Source organism: Mauremys reevesii, linkage group 1 (assembly GCF_016161935.1).
Source record: "Mauremys reevesii isolate NIE-2019 linkage group 1, ASM1616193v1, whole genome shotgun sequence".
NCBI lineage: Eukaryota > Metazoa > Chordata > Testudines > Geoemydidae > Mauremys > Mauremys reevesii.
The window spans coordinates 124,744,500-124,767,868 of NC_052623.1; the positions used below are offsets into that span (position 1 = coordinate 124,744,500).

Below are 23,369 nucleotides of genomic sequence, written 5' to 3' on the forward strand. Positions count from 1 at the left end.
GGCCTATGAACTGTCCTGCAGGATACTGAACAACAAAGAATAACACTAATTAGCTTACAAGTTCCACAAGTACAGTATATGGAAGAATACAATTTACATAACTTGGAGCTGTACATGTCTGTGTGTGTATTAGACTTATGTAAAATCTATTACCTTTGTTAACCATCTTGAATGCTCTATAAAAAGGAATTGGCAAAAACATGGTCCTCCTAATCCAGCTATGAAATACAAATAAGACACTTGGATAACAGTTCAAAACCGATTTCAAGCAAACTCAGAAAAATCATCTAATTCACCTTTATGGTACAATTTTAAAGTTGCGATGGAAGGTCACTGCATTATTAATCCTCCTTGCAAGTAGTGGTTTTCAGTCAAATTATTTTTAGGTAACTCTCAACGGTATTTATCTTTTGTAAACCCAAAACATCTGTTGTTCTGGATGTGACTGGCTCTAGACCATATGGCTCCTCAGATGAGGAACATCTTTGGTACACTCCCCCCAATTTGTTAAACTTTTGAATACCTTATTATTATTATTATTATTATTATTATTATTATTATTATTTGCATTTGTAACCCATTTCATGATTTTGATGCACAATTTGAATGAATGATTTATCTTTGTCATATAAGACAATACATTTGTATGCTAGGATCTGTAAATCTGTATTTATTCATGCCATATATAAGCAAATAAAAAAATTTCTTTGAACTTATAGAAACTTTTTTAAATTTTAAGAATAACAGAAATGTGCCAACATTGGGTGGACCAGTATTAAATAGTGTTACAGTAGGTGACCGCCTTAGAATGTTAACCCTAGTCCTTTAATTCAAAAGGTTGTTTTTCTTGCTTTTGCCCTCACTAACAGAAGAGAGATCCAAAGACTGGCCAATGGCATTTTCAAGTGATAAAATAGCAAGCAATGTCAGTCTCTCATCACCCATCATCGATCAAAGATATATTTTAACGAGCTTGTGCTTTGAAAAGCAGTGCTCACCACTCGCAATTGTGACTGTCAGCGTGAGCAGAATCCTCAAAGGTATCCACATATTAGGAAAAGGTCCTTCAGCTCTGCAGCATGAATTAATTGGAGAACTTGGAGTTAAGAGTGCTGCCCATGTTGCAGAATGTGACAGATGTTGTCCAATTTGACATATTTATCATAGACATCCGGACATTCCCCATATGTCAGCGTCTGGTGATAGTCCGTACAATTGTTCCAGAGTGTTTTCCTGTCTTCTGGCAGCTTACTAAGGTCATACAAAATAAGGTCTTTTTGTGGTGCTTCATTTGTCCAAATCTTTCTTTTACTTGAAACAGGATATTGTGCCAAACCACATGTGAGACCAGAAATTTGAAGTTAGTGATCTGGTTTGCCAGGCTCTGCACCTCGTGTTGGATTCTGGCCTCGGCTTTACTCGACTGTGCCCTTTCCATCAGCCTCAGTCACTTGGTACCTCACGGGCCCTACACTATCTATGCAGCTCTCCCAGTGAGTGTCACTTAGCAGCTTCACGGTCAGATTTGTAAGATTGTCCGTGAGGATCTTCCACCTGATAGTTGATACTGAAAAAGGACATATATCCTTTGCAGTACTCCAAAGAGAGATACCGAATCTAAAGATGGTGACACTGATTCTGAGACAACCAGGTTGAGGGAATGGAAGCCAAAAGGCATGAAAAAAGCTCTTGGATTCAGCACAAGGATCCTTACCTGGACACCACTGTTTCTTCCCTTTCTGTTTGCTCCATTGTCATAGCCTTGGCCACAGCAGTCCTGAAGCTTTATTTTATTCTCATTCAAAACATTCGTAAACAGTTCTGTTAGGCCTTTTCCGGTAGAACTGTCTACAGACTGAAAACAATAAAGTGTTCATTTACTTGGATACAGCCATCCTAGGCATCAACAAATCATTACTCGAAATGACATCTTTTCACTGTGACTAATGTTGGGAGTGTACTCCATTATTACAGTGTAGTAGTTCGCTTTGCTGAGCTGTATCAATATGTTATCCAGCATCTTCCTTGCCATAAGGTCCATCAATTCATTTTTAATTGTTTTGCTGTAGTAGTGGTCCATAGCTTCTTTACAAATTACTTGACATAGGTACTCATACGACATCATCGTATTTCCCAAGGAAATACCAAACTGAAGAAATTGCCATTGTGTTCAGTGGACAACTTTATCCGACAAGCCCTGGAAAACCAAATTATTCCTTTCAAGGAAGAGGGTAATTGAGATTAGATGCTTAAGCACATTCCTCCAATGCTGGATTTCTACATTAATAATGCACTGGTTTCCTGGGTCTGTGCATTTATTCAGATTGAGCCTGGACTCAACCTCCATCCATTTGGAGTAGGCTGTAAAATTGCTGGGTGACTTTTTCATGTTTCTTCAGAACATCAGCTAAGTTATGCCAGTAATTGTACCCAGAAAGCACAAGCAATGATTTAGCATTCTTGTCAAATGTTTTCCAACAAAAACAGAACACTTTGTCAGTTGATTTAAAGTAAACTAGCCAACGCCGATTCGGTTTCTCACCATTCTCGAGCACTCTTTCGCAGTGTGACTTTGAGAAGTATCACTTGTGCTCGTTTACTGTTAATGTCATATCCTTGATTTTGCCTAGCCCATTCAAAATTGTACGATCAATATCGGCAGAGTTTAGGATTGCTAGCCGTAAAGCAGGACCTGATGTATTGATTTGTGGTGTGCAATTTTTCTCACTGCTGATTCTTCTTTATTGTTTCTCACCTTTTCCTGTAAACCAGATTTTTCTTTGTCTTTACTCTCCTTTTCATGTGAGCCACATTCTTCTTTATCATCACTGTCCTTTACGCCACCAGGAAAACTGGATGACTCTCCCTCAGTTTCCTCACATTTCCATTCCTTATCTTCAGGTAAATCTTTTAATTCCTTAGTAATAGAACTTCCATCATTTATGCTTCACTCCTCAATTTCTTTTGCACTGGGACGATCGTTACTGACTGACTATGTTGTTCTGTTTCAGATATTTTCCCATCAGATTTGTCCCTTGCAGCAAACTGGATTGCAATTGTGCTTTTTTCTTCCTATACTGAGCTTCTCAAGGCTTCTTTGTATGGGGGAAAACATACAGTATTAGAGAGAGCAAAAGTGTATGTTCCACAGTCTTAAAAAGTCATGAAACATTATGTGTTAAGCATGGCAAAATAAGTAACAGTATTTCTTTTAAAGTATTGCATAGATTGGGGTTTGATAGCTATCTCTGGTGTCACATTAAATATGTCCTTTATTAGTCTCTACTTACACTCTTCACGTCTTAAAACACAAGTACACTTTCACAATTGCACAATAAAACAAGGTTCACAATATAGTAGCTGGGCTCTCACTTCATTCTTATATCTCACTGACTGACTGGCAATGCCTCTCCTCTTATATACCCAGGAGGGCATGGCTGACAACCTTCTAGCACATTCAAGGAAAATGTAGTCCTCAGAAAGTCTGGAACATTCCACAAGATTCTACAAAGTTCCAGAACATTCTAGGAGGTTAGTGAAAAATGAATCCATATACGGAATGCCTGAAACATTTCACTTCAAACATTCTATTTTCCCTTTTGTCACTAACAACAAAAGCAGTACCCTGAGCCTGGTGCCTCCCAAGCCCAGCACCCCAGACAGTCACCTGGGTTGCGTGCCCCTAAATCTAGCTCTGGTTCTGGAATAATAGCACCATCATTGCTTTCAACAGGAAAGTGACAGGCTGACATTGTAGAACTGATGAGGCCATGATTGGACCATGCAGTGGGACTGGTATGAGCATATGTATTCTTGGAAAGCAGAAAAAATGAATTGTGTGATATGTGTATCTTTAGGTGTGGAGTAGAATACCGTATATAGCCAAGCATACCATGCTTTAGAGTTTTGTTCTCCTAATATCACTTCAGCCTAGTTCACCTTTCATTTTTAATGAGATTAGAAGAAGAAGAATGAGTCCAATTAGGTACATCTGTCTTAAAATTAAAGTCTTCTCCTATGATGGGATTTTCTTGCATAGTTTCAGCTATGCAGCAAGTAGATGCCAGATGATAACTTATTTTGTGCTTATTTGGAATAAATATATTTATAATAGATATAAGGAAGCATTTCAGTTCTATATGCCTTGGATATTTATCTCCCAAATTTATCTTTGTTTCTGATTTATGTAATTAAAGGTCTTTTGGAGAAGAGTGTCTAATCATGACACCATTTGGTTTTCCTTGCAAACATAATGCTTATGCAATACAAGTGTTCTTCAGTATTTTATCATGAAAGTCAGAGAAGTTTCTCCTTGTAGATGTCTAATGTTAACCACACTCTGGGTTTTTGAAAATACTTCAGGGAGGAGGGATTCTAACAGTTTTGCATTGATAGATAATATTTAAAGTTCCATCATAGACACCAAACATATGGTCAATGGAGAAAAATATACCATGGCACTTATAGTAGCCAACTGAGTACTATTTACTAATGTAGTCATTAAGCTTAACATAAAAAATATGTAGAAAGATAGTACAACTAACTTCAGTTCCTATGCAGAAGGATAAACTGGTACAACTGAAATTTGATCCCTATTATTTGGCAAAGACCAAAATTTGCAAAATCTGGAGCTTCAAGAAACTCAGTTAAAGAGTTCTGGTTGAACTCGTACCAGCAACCAAATTTGTGCACTGTAATTCTCCAATAGTGAGCCTGTACTTTGTTACGTAGAGATGGCAGGGATATGTATCAAGTTTTTTTTCTCTCTCTCTTCTGCTGCCTGGCTTTATCATCTATCATAAAACTTTAATATTTCCCATATTGCATTATATAGAAAAATGTGCACAGCACGAGTTCATAAAAATCACCCTCTCCCTCAATGTGGAGAGAGATGTGCACAGCTTCTTGCCCCCTCCCCCGCCCCAGATATGAATTGTTTATAACATAACCCAGATAGGAGTTATGTTATAAACAAGAAATAAGTTTATTAACTACAAAAGGTAAATTTTAAGTGATTATATAGGATAGCAAACAGAACAAAGCAGATTACTGAGCAAATAAAACAATACACGTAAACTAGGCTTAATACACTCAAGAAACAGGTTTAAAAATGTAATTTCTTACCCTCAATGTTGTTTTAGGCAAGTTGCAGAGTTTCTGTAGCTTAGAGTCCCAGTTGTTCTCTTTATAGACTGGACCCCTGTCTCAGCCTGGACTCAACCCTGCCTTTCCCTCCAGGTGCTTTTATCAGTCTTCCTTCCTGGGCAGGCAATGGAGGAGAGTCTAGATTAACCCTCTCCCCAGCCTTAAAAAGGATTTACCTAAGGTGGGAATCCTTTGCTTCATCCTTATCTCCCTACAGTGGAAAAGTACCAAGAAATTAAGACATGACCCTGCTGTGTCAATGCCGCATCCCAGTAAACTTCTCAGGAAGGAGAGAGATTAGCATTTTCAAAGTTCTATTGTTCTTTTTAATGGTTCATCCAGGTTCTTGGCCTACTTTCTGGTGGGCATTTCCCAGGTGAAATCACAGTTGTAATTGTTACAGAGTTAATATTCCTAACTCCAGATACAGAAATTACACAGGCATACAAATTGGATAAACACATTCAGTAAATCATAACCTTTCCAAAGATATCTCACATGACCCATCTTGCATAAAACATATCTTAGTTGTACCATATTCATATCATAACAATATTTCTATGAAGAATATGGAGTGTAATGTCATAGGTGTATCTAGACACAGGGCAAGCCCTGGAATCCTTAATAACTTAGTTCTGTTGTGCCTAAGCCCTGTAGCAGTACTGTACGGTACATTACCAGGATGCCTTATAATACTGGTCATTACATTTACTGTATGTTTTTAAATGTTCAAATATAATCCAACTAAATAATGATTGAGCAACTATAACTCAGAATTCCCTTATTTTTTTATTTGATGTATAAGATCAAGATTTGTTGACTGTTTACATGAACATACTCATTATATACAGGACCAAAATATTGTACATATCAAACTGAACAAAACTAAGAAGGAGCTCTGGAGGGGGTGCGGGGAAACAAAGAACTAGCAAAAGAATATTGTGTGTGTGTAAGGAAAACATAGCAATCACAAAAGCAAATATTATGGAATAACTCCATTGTGTCTGTCAGTTTTTGATTAACTGTAATTCAACCACAGCTGCTAACAGTTCATGGGAGAACACAAGACCCTAGAATGGGATTGCATATAATGAATTTTGGAGATTACATTAACCAAAAAGTTTCTGGATTCAGCTATCAAAACACCTTCCTACTAGTTAAGGAAGAGTGAAAGGTGGTATCTCAGGAGAAGGGGCTCCTAATCCATGGAAGATAAGTAAGATGCATACAAATGACTTTCACCTTAACCCTCTAGCCACCACACATGTGGCTCTAGATTTTCCCCTGCTTCATTCATTTAGCTGGCAAGGCAGGGAAGATGTTCAACTGGAAATGCTCTTGTGATTACATCCGCCCCCGCAATAATGTGTAAAGTGAAATGTTCTTATAATGCTTGATAAATGAAGAGGAAATTGTTTGGTAAGGACAGAGGAAAAATTACGAAAAGGCTGAATTAAACCTCAAACCAAACTGTCAACTACTGAAAAATACAAGACTCAATTCATAAAAAATATACCCCAAAATTACAGTAGTTACCCACAGGGACCTGAATATTTTGGTCCTGAGCTTTTAAACATCATGCTTTTTTAGAGCTGTTGCACTAAGCTGTGTAGTATTTTTCTGTTTTGTTTAGATTTTGTGATACCATTTCTGATCTCATTTCCCCAGGAATGTAAAGTCTTTAGGGACAAATTCTACCCTCAGATGCTTGTATGGCTGAGCTGTGTGTTCATCTAATGGCAAGATTGAGCCCTAAGATTCAAGGGACAAGTCATCCACTCTGCCCCACAAGCCAGAGTGAGTGCAAATCCTGTAAAGCACCAGCCTGAAGGCTTGGAATCCAGATTGGTGCGAGAGCAGGGGCTCATCATTAATATTATTTTTACTGCAATAAAGACAAAGCACTCTAAGGGATCAGGGCCCTATTGTACTAGCCACTGTATGGACATGTAACAAAAAAGACACTCCTTGCACTAGAAAGCTCACAATCTATGTGACAGACAGGAGACAAAAAGTGGACAAAGCACACCAGCAAGGCAGTGGATTAGAAGAAGCAGGAGGACCATAAAACAATGTTTATCAGGAAAAGATGACCCACCACCACAGGGAATTTTCGGCTAAATTAATAATCATAATAATATTGTGGAGACATCCTCCCATCCAAATCTAAGGGGATTCTGGGGAAAATATAAATTGGAGAATTTGAGAGAGTACAGTGAGCATCGCTGCTAGAAAGACGGGCCTCTAAAGCTCATGTTGAGACATAAATTTCTCAGGGTGTATGTCCCTGTGGTCAAAACATCTAAATTTGTAGATGTGTAGTTAAAGCACCTGGTTTCTTCTAGGGTTATTATGTAGTAAACTCTCTGAGGGAAACCTCAGAGATCTAATCCATTCTGTGTGTGGTCCTCTGCCCCCCACTCCACATGTCCCTTGCAGAAGGCTACCAGGTTCCAAATTATGAAATACAGAACAGGTCTGAATTTGATAGTTTGGAATTTTAGGAATTGCCAAAGAACTGATCTTGGACTGATCTGAAATTTGGTTTTACCACTCTGTCTGCTTTTACAACATATATCTATCAAGTGTGTTTCCAAATTCTGAAGCAAGTTTTCACTGACATCGCAAATACTTGGAAAGATTCACAAATTTTCTGCAGTTTGAAGTAGGTCTGTTGATAAAAATAAAGAACAGTATATTTTAGAACAAGAAAATGTAGTAGTAGTAGTAGGTAATATTTTCAAATAATGCTAAGTGAATAATTTATAAAGAATAATATATTTGATGAATTAAGCCTCAATTTTTCTTGGTGAATTGTCTGAGCTGTTTCTGATTTGCTCTAATATATTCATCGTTCAAAACCTTTTGCCAGATAACTTCACAAACAATTATTAATCTCCTAAGTGTTTGTGAGCAGTTTGTTTACAAATATTCAGTATGTGGTTTAGCTTTGTGGAAGTATGTGGCATTGCTTCTGCTCCCTGGATATTTTAGAGCTATTAGAATCAGGTTACCAATGCAAATGCTTGAGTTCACCGTTTGCTTTCAGCACATATTTTCTAATATGTGCTTCAAATTTGTTGTTCCTGGAAACATTCCTGCCAGAACACACTTTCATTAAAATATTCATGTAATGCAAGCACAAAAGGGTGAATGTATATGAAGTATTTTTTATATTATTATTATTATTATTATTATTTATTACTATTTTTGGTGAGCATTTGAATTTTGAGTTATTCACTTGGTTCTATTTACAAAGCACAGAGACTTAAAACCTAGGATTTATGAACTTTTAAAGTGGAATATATGACTATAGGGAGCTTGGTTACACAATGAGGAGAGAACTAAATTCAGGTTCTCCCACAGAGAACTAAAAGCAAATAACTACTGTAATTCTGCGGGATAGGTCTGAGGTGATGTGGTAAAGAAGGTGTAAGTTCCGCCATGTAGAGATATTTTATTCCCTAAACTTTCATTCCTTCAAATTTGTATCATTTTTTTCTATCTCAAATGGAAAATTGAAAATGATTTTTGTGGTTTAAAAGTGATGATACTCAATACCTAATAGAAAATATATGCTGGAGTTAAACTGCAATACATCTAAACTCTAACTACATTTTAATGGAAAAATCCAAATCACTGAGACTAATTAAATTTATAATAGAGAAAAGGCAAAACAAAAAAATGGATAGTGCAAAAAGCTGTAAAATAAGTGAATTAGTCAGCGATCAAAATGAAAGACCAAAAAAGCAATGAGTCAAGCACAGTTTTCTAAAGGAAAAAATGTTACTGACATAATAAGCACACAGAGAATCTGTGCAGTGTGCACAAAGATCTATTAGTAAACATAGAAGAAAATAAAAAGGATAAAGGTCAATGTTAGTAGCAGAAATTACAAGGCATATTACTCATGTTAAGATGCTATTTAATGTCTCGGATTTTTTTAAAAATAAATTTATTATTCAGTGTTGTGATGACAGCAAATAGTGTTAACATTCTGGGGGGTTTCATTGTCTTCAATGGAGCTATGCTGATTTACACCAGTTGGGGATATTGCCCTTAAAAACATATTCTCCTGAATTCTTAATACTTCAGATAGTTTACTATAGGAATGTTATTGTCTGCCAAGGACATAGTGAAAAAAACTCATCCCTGCCAACCTTGTATTGGGTGAAAAGAGAGTCTGACACTTTGTTCAGAAACTCATTGGTGGCCCGCTCCGATCATGTACAGTGTGCAGGAGAGAATCTGAATAAAATCTAGATCAAAATGCTGAAAACAAGACCAACAATAGAAATTTTAAGTTTCCTTACGCCATACATGTACAAGTTTGATAAATAGGAAAGCTTGCCTCTAATTTATCAATAACTGTAGGGATATAATCAACTGGCGAATGCTGTAAAGATTTACAATGTCTGCTGATTTGCTAAGGGAGATTTTGCATCTCCATGCAAATTTACAACTGAATCAGATGTGTGTGTAACCCATTAGAAAAATATGTTGCCTGTTAAAATGTATCTCAGCTAAGAAAATAAGGCAAATTGATGGGAAAGGTAAGAAAATGATAGACATGTAAATCAAGGAAAATAAATGGAAAAAGATGTACTAATCAACTCGTGCCTCAAAGAATCTATATATGATCGATTTTGCTTATGTTAAGTTGGCTTATATATTTCATACCTATCCAAATATATAAGAAGATAAGAGCGGCCATACAGGGTCAATCAATGGTCCATCTAGCCCGGTATCCTATCTTCCAACAGTGGCTGGTGCCAGATGCTTCAGAGGGAGTGAAGATAACAGGGCAATCTATTGATTGATCCATTCCCTGTTGTCCACTCCCAGCTTCTGTCAGTCAGAGCTTTAGGGACATCCAGAGCATGGGGTTGCATCCCCTGACCATCTTGGCTAATAACCATTGATGGACCTATCCTCCATGAATTGATCTAGTTCTTTTTTTAACCCTGTTATAGTTTTGGCCTTCACAACATCCTCTGGCAATGAGTTCCACAGGATGACTGTACATTGTGTGAAGAAGTACTTCCTTATGTTTGTTTTAAACCTAATGCCTATTAATTTCATTGGGTGACCTGTGGTTCGTGTGCTATGTAAGTGGTAAATAACATGTCTGTATTCACTTTTTCCATGCTATTGATGAACAAGAACATAAGAACATACTGGGTCAGACCAAAGGTCCATCTAGTCCAGTATCCTGTCTTCTGATAGTGATCAATGCCAGATGCCACAGAAAGAATGAACAGAACAGGTAATCATCAAGTGATCCATCCCTTGTTGTCCATTCCCAGCTTCTGGCAAACAGAGGCTAGGGACACCATCCCTGCCCATCCTGGCAAATCGGCATTGATGGACCTATCCTCCATGAATTTATCTAGTTCTTTCTTAAACCCTGTTATAGTCTTGGCCTTCACAACATCCTCTGGCAAAGAGTTCCACAGGTTGACTGTGCATTGTGTGAAAAAATACTTCCTTTTGTTTGTTTTAAACCTTCTGCTTATTAATTTCATTTGGTGACCCCTGGTTCTTGTGTTATGAGAAGGAGTAAATAACACTTCCTTATTTACTTTCTCCACACCTGTCATGATTTTATAGACCTCAATCATATCCCCCCTTAGTCAGCTCTTTTCTAAGCTGAAAAGACCAAATCTTCTTAATCTCTCCTCATACGGAAGGCGTTCCATACCCCTAATCATTGTTGTTGCCCTTTTCTGAACCTTTTCCAATTCCAATATATCTTTTTTGAGACCCAGTGACCACATGCAGTATTCAATATGTGGATGTACCATGCATTAATACAGAGGCAATATGATATTTTCTGTCTTATTATCTATCCTTTTCTTAATGATTCCCAACATTCTGTTTGCTTTTTTGACTTCCACTGCACATTGAGTGGATGTTTTCAGAGAACTATCCACAATGACTCGAAGATCTCTTGGTAACAGCCAGTTTAGACCCTATCATTTTATATGTATAGTTGGGATTATGTTTTCCAATGTGCATTACTTTGCATTTATTAACATTCAGTTTCATCTGCCATTTTGTTGCCCAGTCACCCAGTTTTGAGAGATCCTTTTGTAGCTCTTCCCAGTCTGCCTGTGACTTAACTATCTTTTGTACCATCTGCAAATTTTGCCATCTCACTGTTTACCCCTTTTCCAGATTGTTTATGAATATGTTGAATAGGACTTGGCCCAGTATAGACCCTGAGGGACACCACTATTTACCTCTCTTCATTCTGAAAACTGACCATTTATTCCTACTCTTTGGTTCCTATCTTTTAACCAGTTACCAATATATAAAAGGACCTTCCCTGTTACCCCATGACAAGTTACCTTGCTTAAGAGCCTTTGGTGAGGGACCTTGTCAAAGGCTTTCTGAAAATCTAAGTACACTATATCCACTGGATCCTCCTTGTCCACATGCTTGTTTACCGCCCCCCCCCAAATAATTCTAGTAGATTGGTGAAGCATGATTTCCCTTTACAAAAAACATGTTGACTCTTCCACAACAAATTATGTTAATGTATGTGTCTGACAATTTTGTTCTTTACTATAGTTTCAACCAGTTTTGCCCAGTACTGAAGTCAGGTTTACCAGCCTGTAATTGCCGTGTTACCTCTGGAGCCTTTTTAAAATTGGTGTCACATTAGCTATCCTCCAGTCATCAGGTACAGAAGCTGATTTAAATGATAGTTACAGACTACAGTTAGTAGTTCTGCCATTTCACATTTGAGTTCCTTCAGAACTTTTGGGTGAATACCATCTGGTTCGAGTGACTTACTACTGTTTAGTTTATCATTTTTTTTCCAAAACCACATCTAATGACACTTCAATCTGGGACAGTTCCTCAGATTTGTCACCTAAAAAGAATAGCTCAGGTTTGGAAATCTACCTCACATCCTCAGCCATGAAGACTGATGTAAATAATTCAATTAGTTTCTCTGCAATGGCCTTATCATCCTTGAGTGCTCCTTTAGCATCTCAATCATCCAGTGGCCCCACTGGCTGTTTAGCAGGCTTTCTGCTTCTAATGTACATACATTTTTTTTTGCTCTTACTTACTTCCCGCTTCTGATGTATTAAAAAAAATATATTACTTTTTGAGTCTTTTGCTAGTCTTTTTTGGCCTTCCTAATTATATTCTTACACTTCATTTGCCAGAGTTTATGCTCCTTTCTATTTTCCTCACTAGGATTTAACTTTCACGTTTTGAAGAATGATTTTATAGACTGTTGTCATACCCCCCTCAGTCATCTCTTTTCTGAGCTGAACAGTCCTAGTCTTTTACCATCTTAGTCTTATTAATCTCTCCTCATACGGAAGCTGTTCCATACCCTTAATCATTTTGTTTCCCTTTTCTGTATCTTTTCCAATTCTAATATATCTTTTCTGAGATGGGGAGACCAGAATTGCATGCAGTACTCAAGCTGTGGGTGTACCATGGATTTCTATAGTTATATAGTCCCTTTCCTAATGGTTCCTAACATTCTGTTAGCTTTTTTGACTATTGCTGCACATGGAACAGATGCTTTCGGAGAACTATCCACAATTGCTCCAAGATCTCTTTCTTGAATGATAGCACCTAATTTAGATCCCATCATTTTGATGTATAGTTGGGATTATGTTTACCAATATACATTACTTTACATTTATTAACGTTGAAAGTATGGGATTTGCTATTCACTGTGGCTGATATATTCCTGTTCTGCACAAAAGCATGTGGTGGGGAACAAACTGACCAAAAAACCAAAAACCAAATTAATAATACTGACAGGGAGTTGGTAAATTGTTCTATAGTTCGGTGATCAGAACAGGCTGGAATTTTAGGTCTCCCACCTTACATATGGAACAAAATACATAGAACCCCAGTTTTGTCTCTCCTATCTGTAAGGAAGGCCTCTCTCTTCAGCTAATTTCCAGTCCTTTCTTTCCTCATTATCTCTAGTAGCAAATTTGAGCCAGTAACCATGCTACCATTGACTGCCAGGTCCCAGCTATGCTTTGTGATCTCTTTGAGTGGGGGAATTCTAGGGCATGAAATGGAGGGTAAAGCTGTTTTAAAACAGCATTCATTTTCTGTGTGTTTTGTTTGGAGTGTTCAACAGCTCTGGGGCAGGCCAGAGTGATTTTTTAGTGTCTCTCCTCCCCAGGCACTGCCTCGTGATCCAAACTCTTCCACTTTTTTGGACCCTCTCTCATACAACTGTTTTGTGGAGAGAGACAAGATAACTGCATTTGAAAGGGAATAGCATCCTACATAACAGCTTTTCCTCTGCTGAGAACTATTGTTCTCTTTGATTTTGCTTCACTGTGCAAGACACAACAAAGGGAAGTGGAAGCTCTAAGTTCCTTCTGCTACGCTAACAATATAAACCTCAGGAATTCAACTTTGAGGAGCAGGATATTATTTGAGTTTTGACGGTGCAGCATACCACTCTGCTGTCACATTGCTGCCATTACACTAATAGCTCTACATTGGCAAACATGGTGTACGGAACAAGAATAGCTACCACCATGTTTATAATGTGCTAGATGTATTCTTAGTAAGTAATACTATGAAGCAAATGGAAAGGACAAGTCATGGCAATACCATATATTGATGCAGAAAAGAGGCACATAGGACCTGATCTAAAGCTGATTGAATGGAAATCTTTCCATCAACCTCAATGTGCATGGAATCAGGTCATTTAGAAAGGAACACCATGGACGAGATTTTCAATCACTGTTCTGGCCAGAAAGCTGTACTCACGGGGCTGTGGCAAACTCCCGGCTGTAACTGAATCCCCAGGTTACATAAAGCTGGTGTAGCTAGTACTATCCCATGCTCTCTCTATGCCATACTCTGACAAGGGCGGATAGAACTAATGGGGAAGGGGCTGGGAGAGGGTAGCTCATGCTCAGCAGAGTTGAGGATTCATCCCCTATGTTAACAGAGAGAGCGAATTATAAAGTACACTCAGAGTCAGTAAATAGAAATGCCATTAGACAGTGACATGATTTTAGCATTCATAAAGAGGGTTATAAATTAATTAAATTAATTAATGAAATTTTAAAGAAAACCGGTCTCGGTGAAGGGAAAGGTTATTCCAGTTGTATGCCTCATCTTGGTAAAAGGCCACTAGATGATAATCCAGTGTGTGTGTGTGTATATATATGTATGTATTTGAAGAGAGACACTGAGACCACTGGAAGGTAATGTTTGTTCCAGGGCTTAAGACTATAGAGGCACTGAGTTTATTTTCTCAAAGCCTTGTAACTAATAGTCAGTATCAGGGTAATTCAATTTAATGGAACCAGCTGTAACAAGGATGAACCCTAAGACATGATGCAGTAGAGACTAAAATCCAAGCCATCATTTGAGCTGTAATTCTATTTAATCCCAATACTTGCTTACCTGCCTGTACTTTATCTGTCTTGAAGGAGAGCAGCTGGCTCTGAGGCGGTGTTGTGCTTGGGGCCTGTTATATTGTGACAGTGGACAGTGTTAAGCTCCAGGAAATATACCCAAATAAACAGTGATACAGGAGGTGGCAAAATAAAGATTTGGACCAGGTGGAAAAACTGGTAAATCCCAGTGTAACTCATTCTTATCTAATATGATAGAAAGCACATCTACAAAAATGTCAAAGTACAAGAAGAACAATTCAGCCATACAGTGATTTGATGTGCTCAAAAGAGGGGAAACAATGGAAAAGAGTTATTTAAGTAGTCCAGTTAAATGAGGGACCATTAGCGATAGCTGGCTATTACAGTTACCTGGAACAGTTTTGTTGAAAGTTTTCCATTTTATAATGTTGCTTAGCCAAAACTGAATTTTTCCACAAAATTGCATTGATTTTGATAACACTTCCTGTGAACTATTTTTTTTAGAAACATAAACATTGTTTTCAAAAAATTTTGCAACTTTAATTTCATAATGAAATGTGTTTCATTTTTATATTGCTTACTTTACAGTATTTCATTACATGTCACTAGAAGTGTATATTTCATGTTGACATGCATAATATGTCATATCATATGATAGCATTACTATAATAGTCAAAATATTCTATTTTATTTTTGTTTAAAATCATTAAGGGCAGCTGCTAATTACTATTGATTGAAAATTCTTCACTTTTTTTTTTTACTGTTGAAAGTGTGTCTTGTTTGTGTTTGCGTGTAACACTTTGACACTGACATTTTCCACAAGAAAAGGAGATAAGAACTAGAGTAGACGGTGTTTTCAACATCCTAGAAAAATAATTCCAAGTTAACACAAGGATGTGTCATGTGTAATTCTGAAAATTCTGAAAAAAAAATTTTTTAATTCCAATAAGGAGAAAAAAGAATTTTAGAAATATCTTGCAAAACAGAAATTCCAACTTTTTACCAGTTCTATTGGATATGTTCTTGTATATAGTTTTAACAGAATATTATCCATATTACTAGCAGTGCCTATACATGTTGATTTTTTCCCCCAGGTAAATCATGAAGCAAGAGGACTGTGCAGTGGAGAAAAGTCACTATCCATGGGCAACATTTACTTATGGTGTTTAAAATGCTATAATATTCAATTGCAGAGCATGTTTCCTACCTGTAGGTTTCATGGAAGAACTGTTTCCTGCAGATCTTTTAAAAAGTATAAGACAGGGGTTCCCCACTATGGATTTCTATGGACTAGAGACATGGTGTTCTTAGGGTGTCTATCGAAATATATCCAGATTGTAGCATTTACATCCTCTGACCAATTTTTTTCAGGACATCATTGTATCAGAGTACTAAAAAATTAAACGACTTTTAAACTTTTTTCTTCCAACTTTTCCTTTAAATAAAATCCATCCTAAAAATTGTAGCTAGAGAATGTTAGGTTTATGTGATTAAACACTCAAAGTTGAATGCAGTTCCCTTCCAAATTCTGCACACTTGGGCATATACATTTCAATGTCGTTTCAGTTACATTATCAGAGACTATTCCTTAAGTCAGGGATCGGTAACCTTTGGCACATGGCCCGTCAGGGAAATCCGCCAGGATGGTTTGTTTACCTGCAGCATCCGCAGGTTTGGCCAATCACAGCTCCCACTGGCGGTGGTTCACTGTTCCTGGCTAATGGGAGCTGCGGGAAGTGGCGTGGGCTGCAGGACGGTGAACTGTGGCCACTGGGAACTGTGGGCAGCCCTGCAAATGTAAATAAACTGTCTTGTGGTCTGCAATCAGATTACCATGATGGGCTGTGTGTGGACCACAGGTTGCCCACCACTGGCCTATATGTACAGTGAAGGCATGTGGCACAAGGAGCTTTTAATTCCCTATCCTTGTATAGCCAGCTGAAGAGCGGGCAGAATTGGAGTCTGTGCACTTGGGAGAGTGCCTGGACTGTTCCATTCCTACTCCTCTGAAGCAGCAGTTGTTGTAATCAGCAACCCACCAATAAATGTAGCTGCAGGGGTGCAGCATTGGTATACACAAGAGGTCCAGGAGGCTTTCAATCCTTAGGGTAGAAATGGCATGGCACAGTTGAGCTCTGTCAGTTACATAGGTACTGATCCAAAGTCCATTCCAGTAAATGAGAGCATTTTCATTGTCTTCAATGTAGATCTGTTGGAAAAACTTTGACAGAACCACTTTCTGTCTGAAAATACAGTTTCAGAAATGTTGAAATCTTCACAAAATCATGTTGATTTCAGAGACATTTTAGATGTGGAAAAATGGGGGGGAAAGTTAAACATTGTCAGAACTAAATGTTTCAGTTTCTCATTTTAAAATGACTTCTGTTTAGATCTGCTAATTTTTTATTAAAGTATATAATATAATTCTTTAAAATAGGTGAAATCAAACAAAAATGGTGGGGTGTTTTTTTAGACTGGTCTTTCGGAGAGAATTTTGAAATGTGCAGCTTTCACTCCTAACTGGAACAATGACAAATATCGAAATCTCAAAAATCCTTTGCAAAATGGTATTATTCCATCTTCCACACAGGTCTCCTTCAATGGGCTTTGGATAAAGCCCAAATGTAATGACCTCCATTCATGAACAGCACCTAAGAAAGTTTGTGCTGCTTTTTGAAAAGCAAATGTGTAGTACATAGATAACTACAGATTTATTCAAATACATCTCAGACTGAATAGTGCTTGTCATTTTAAAAGTCTAACAATAAAGAGGTGGGATCATTATGCCTTGAAATTAGGGTGAGTATAAATGAATGGAAAATATATTGAAAATGTTACACATGCATAACTAAGATGAGATAAAAAGTATGCTTTTATTATTTCAGAAATAATGTGAGCCTGTTGTTAAGGATCATGTCATAATGCTTACATGCAAGGGTAGAGTTAAGTGTGTTATGCAGTCTTATGTTTGACATTCTCTATGTTTAGTCAGGAAACCTTAGCATTCTCTTCATTACATATAGTACTTATGTGAGCTGAGGGATGGAAACTGTATGATGGGGATGTTAAGGAAAGTTTCTTTTAAATGTATCCCTTAATATGATTGCACAATCCATCTGTGAAATACACCATACACATGAGAGTGAGAAACATTAAACCCGAATGTATTTGACCACTCCAAGCTTTACTGAAAGATGCATGTTCCAAAGCATTTATACCTTTGATCACAGCCTCTTGGTCTCCTAACAACACCTTAATTCAAGGTAGCGTAGGTCACTTTACAAATTAAGTTAGTGTGGAAAAGATATTCATCTTTACTTTTTACTGTAAACATTGTCATGAGTATACAAAAAAAGTAAAAGGTTACACACTCAGGCCTCCGTTTTTAATGTGGCATGTAGCAGTCCGTTTCTGCTTTAACACTCTGAAAGTAATGTTCAGTCCTCTTCTGAATGGAATATTAGTCCAAAAGTGATATTAACATCATTGTATCACTGATGCATGGACTCTTCTGTGTACCAGAAAGAAGATTGATAAAAAAGTAGTATGTCCCTACTGCGAGTGTACTTTTCACCATTACACAGGGGTTTGTCCTATTTCAGGCTGTCTAATGTACAGAAAAGTTGAGACTACTGATACCATGGAGTTAACATTGCAATTCAAAAGGATAGTTTGTTGTGCATTGAAAGGTCCAATCTTGCAGTTATCGAGACAGAGTTCCAATGTGAGCTCTAAGTAAGAATAAACCCACACACTGGTTCTATAGTGCAAGAGATCATCTGTTTCTAAACACAATTTATAAATGGGACATAATGCCATTTGAAGAAAAATAATTGCATTCTGGAGGCTTCACAACATAGTAGAGTGAAAGGTGCTGATTCATTTTTCTGTTACTCTGTTTTAAACTTACACCTACTAAGAAGGAAATATGAAGCGTGGTCCAACTGATTTGTTGCTCCTTTTTACTTTTTTATTTTTTTTAACAACTTTGGGTTTTGGTCAAAATTTTAACTGCTTTCTTAATTTTTTTTGTGAAATTTCTTTCCTGGAGGTGGATGAAATTCCACAATATTTAAGAAAGAATTGAACCAGATCTCTTGAGCCCCTGTGCAGAACCTTAACTTTAAGATTTTCATGCCTCCCTTGTGTGTTAAATCCACAACTAATTGAAAAACTAGAGTTGGAAGCTTAGGCTTCAATCCTGCAAACTGCCCTGAATAGACAGAACTACCCTCACTTGGATCCCCACTGAAATCAATAGATTATGTCTACACCAGAGATCATAAAGTGGTATAGCTGTACCAAAGTAGCTGCACTGCTGTAAGATCTCTCATGTAGCTGCTCTATGCTGACGGGAGAGAACTCTCCTGTCAACATAATTAAACCACCCTCAACAAGCGGCAGTAGCTGTTTTGGTGGGAGAAGCTCTCCCACCGACATAGTGCTGTGCACTTCACCACTTATGCCGGCAAAGCTTATGTCGCTCAGAGGGTGTTTTTTTCACACCCCTGAGTGACATAAGTTTTGCTTAGTGTCAGAGGGGTAGCCGTGTTAGTCTGGATCTGTAAAAGCAGCAAAGAGTCCTGTGGCACCTTATAGACTAACAGAAGTTTTGGAGCATGAGCTTTCGTGGGTGAATACCCACTTCGTCGGATGCATGTAGTGGAAATTTCCAGAGGCAGGTATATATATGCAAGCAAGAAGCAGGCTAGAGATAATGAGGTTAGTTCAATCAGGGAGGATGAGGCCCTCTTCCAGCAGTTGAGGTGTGAAAACCAAGGGAGGAGAAACTGGTTTTGTAGTTGGCAAGCCATTCACAGTCTTTGTTTAATCCTGAGCTGATGGTGTCAAATTAGCAGATGAACTGAAGCTCAGTTTTGCTGACACAAGTGGTAATGTAGACATGGCCTAAATGACCAAGTCAGCTCATATTCCCTATTCTTTAAGCAAATAGTTTCACATCAGTGTGGCGTTTTGTTTGTTATTGACCACAGCAGCTTCATTAAAAAAAAAAAAAACGGGAAGCCTCAAACCAGTTAAGCTTGACAAGGACTGATTGTTGCAAAAAAATTTGTAAATAAAAATGGATCAGACATTTAAATAGAACACAAAGTTATTTTGCAAAACAGTTTGAAGATGAAAAGTGCTGTGTTTAGTTCTAAATAAAATAAAACATTGCATTGATTTGTTCTGTAGATGACAAAATGCACAAACTACAACCCAAAGTAATGTGATTAAGGTGCTTTCCATGTCATTAGATATTTTGAATCTATTGCACCATTCTGCCATCCCATTAGCTTTATTTAAACATGAATGAATTTTTCAAAATTTCAGCTCACATATGCATAGCTCATGGCAGTCAACAAATTGCATAATATTGTATTACCTGGATTATTTGTTTGGCCTGAAGTGAGTGATACTATTGGTGCTTTTTTTTTTTGGTACTATTTACATTTTTCTCTTGGATTCTTTGGAATCCTTATGGAAGATCTAATTGCTTCTACTTTTCTTGCCCAGATGAGGATGATGACAACCAAGATCTTGTTTCAGAGTTGCCATCCTACTTACCAAAGAGGATGAGATATTATAGAGAACCTTTCCAGTTTTGTCAGTGTCCCTCCTTTACTGGCTTGTGGAATTGTTGCTGAAATAACATGAGACTTGAGTTGCTTCGAGCGCCAGTTGGCCTGGAGAGCATTAGACAAGAAGTGAGAAATCAGCCAAATTATCTTATATGTGCAGAAAAGCCTCAGAGATGTTCAAGCTGGAGCCTCCTTGGTTTATAGGAGAGTGGGTGTGAATGGCAGGTTATTACCCATGATTTTGGAATGCACTCCTCTGCCTTTGGAATGCCCTCTGACCATATTTCTCCCATACTAACCAAGCAGACTTCTCTCCTCTGCAAGGTGCCTGAGGAGGGTTAAGGCACATGGTATGCTGGAGAGAGGAGGAGAAGTGGGAGCTGAGCTGTTGAGGGTATTTTGGTTTGTGTCCTTTTGTTCTCTTACTATTATTTTTGCTGGTTGGAACCTGTCATTGTTTTGCTATTGCTTTGTTGTTCTATTGCTCAGGATTATGTTCCTAATAATTAGCAAGGGTGATTCAAATCTGGCATAGGCAGTTTTAATGTGTCTACATGAACGATCTCCTTTTTGGAATATGTTACAGGGACTGTAGAAAGTGGTGGCACATCTTACTGAAGGATGGGTGAAATACAGTAATGATAAAAGACAAGTTATGAACAGGTCTCCTAAATGGTAAAGTTCTGGTTTAGTTTTCTGTGTAAAGTAGGAAATACCCTTAAGGGTATTTGACAATGTATGAGATCATCTCTCTCTCTCTAGCAGAGGCGAGAGGTCTGCTTGGTTAGTCTGGGAGAAATATGGTCAGAGGGATGATTTAGAGCTAGAGAGTCAATTGAGCTATAAAGGGAGAATAATACTTTCCACCTTTTGTTCCTATCCTGCTTATGGAATATATGTTTTAATGGATTATGGCTCTTCCACTCTGCCCTGGAGATGCTTTATTCAGCTGTTAGAGCTGCATTGCTTCATTCACCCCTTCCCCGCTGGATTACAAAGATGGTTGTATAACTCTGCCAGGAGCTGGGAATCTGGAGGATGAGGTGGATGGGAGAGACATATTGCGTTCGCAGTTGCAGACTTTGGTGCCGTCAATGATAAAAACACCTTTTTCAATTGTGCCTGGTTAGACTGTTGTAGTCATTCATTATTTGTGTTATATATTAGTGTTTGGGGGGGGGCAGTAAGGATCAGGGCCCCATTGTGCTAGGCCCTATACAAAAGCAGAACAAAAAGTCTTTGTTCTGGAGACTTTGAGGCATGTTGCCCAGATCCTCAAGCCTAAATACCTTTGATAATCATGTCCTGTGTGTCCACAGGAGAATACTCACTGATTGATGGTTGTAGGTACCAGGAATATATTCCACAAATACTGCAACTTCTAGCTATTCCTAGTCATAGAATATCAGGGTTGGAAGGGACCTCAGGAGATCATCTAGTCTAACCGCCTGCTCAATGCAGGTCCAATCCCCAGACAGATTTTTGCCCCAAAGGGCCCCCTCAAGGATAGAGCTCACAATCTTGGGTTTAACAGGCCAATACTCAAACCACTGAGCTATCCCTAGTATTAATGGTAATATTGATGTTTAAAGCCCTACATGGTTTTGGTCCTGTTTACCTATCTGAGGCCTGGTCTACACTGGGGGGGGGGGGGGTCGAACTAAGGTACGCAATGAACTCGAACTACCTTAATTCGAACTACTCACCCATCCAGACGCCGCAGGATCGAAGTCCGCGACTTCCCCGTCGACTCCGCCACCGCCGTTCGCGGTGGTGGAGTTCCGGAGTCGACGGGAGCGCGTTCGGAGTTCGATATATCGCGTCTAGATGAGACGCGATATATCAAACTCCGAGAAGTCGAACGCTACCCGCCGACCCGGGCGGGTAGTATAGACGTAGCCTGAGAGATGATCTCTTGAATTATAATTTCATAACAGGTCAGAGCAGCATCCCTACTAATAGTCCCTAACCTTCAAGGTCTGGACACTCTCCTTGTAGGAACCTTAATTTTTAAGCTTGCTTCTCTCACTTGTTTGACACAGCCTTTGGTTTACAACATGCTTTACAATCCATCCTTTTACTCTAGCTTTTTCTTATGGGGATGATGTAGTTTAGATTATTTCAAGGAATCTTTGTCTTCTTACACTGAATGTACCAATGTTGTTGTTCTGATTTATACAAATATTAAAGAGTGCCTATCCATAAGCTCTAGGCACCCTTGGCATAAATTAAAAATACATCCACAGAAACACAATTTAAGATAACCCAGAAAGCAACTTAAAAACTCAAATCCCCTTCCTGCTCAAATAGTTCACCACCTTTACAATCACAACAATTGTCTCCCACTTTCAGATGATTGAGGTGAGTGCGGGAGAAGAACTACTCTTGTAACATATCCTGAAAATCATCAAAATGATGACAAGGGATAGGGTGATATATTCTTTAAATGCTGCATATGCACCTGTGGACAATTGTGAATAAAAACATTTTTGCAAGTTTTAAAATGAATACATCTGAATTTTACTCATTTTTCTTGCCAATTTCAAGTATAAATCTGCAAGTATGAATCATGAATGCTTTGGCTAATAGACTGTAAGAAACAAATATCAGCTTTCTGTTACTGAAAACAAAGGTTGTGTTGAATGGGGAGCACTAACATAAGTGTTTTTAAATAACTTTCTGCAGATATTGGTATAAAACATTATCTGATATTTCACAAAAACTAAGAGAGGGGTACTTTGGGAGAAGTTTGACAGGTAGTTAACCCCTGAATGAAAAATCAGTTGAGTGTCTGAAGATAGCAGTTGTTACTTGATTATGTTCTTTAGCACTTTTTCCTCCATAAGTTATGCTAGTCAATCGTTTGACCATAAAGTTCAAGATAGACCTGAACATAAGAAGTAATGTGGAGAAACTGAATGATTAAAATCTGTATACCAGGCCTCTCAAAATCTCCCTGGGAAATGGGATGCTTTGACTAGACTGAATGTAAATAATGCTAAAAAAGACTCTGGCTCGTTTGTTCTGTGCTCTTAAAATTGGCCTGTAACTTATTTGTTATTATTACACACACTTTTCACTTGCAAGTCTACAGTCATTTCACTTTATAGTATCATTATCATTTACAGTATTTATTTTTGAGAATAAAAGTGTCTGTTTAAAAGTACTTTCCATACTGTATGTTCAAGGAAATAAAATGAACAATTCTGGTGGTGTTATAATCTCTCTTAGCTTCTGTGGGCTGCTCTGCTTCCCAAAC

At 38.0% G+C, this 23,369-nt stretch overlaps 1 protein-coding gene and 1 long non-coding RNA gene across 7 annotated transcripts in view; both read left to right on the forward strand.

The window, feature by feature from the left end:
- The window catches only part of GABRG3 (gamma-aminobutyric acid type A receptor subunit gamma3), a 530,126-nt gene that overhangs the window by 354,320 nt on the left and 152,437 nt on the right, over positions 1-23,369 (forward strand). The window lies entirely within an intron of this gene.
- LOC120395349 lies at positions 3,613-15,947 on the forward strand. Its single transcript, XR_005592609.1, has 2 exons — positions 3,613-3,795; positions 15,623-15,947. It is a non-coding gene; the product is annotated as an uncharacterized LOC120395349 (long non-coding RNA).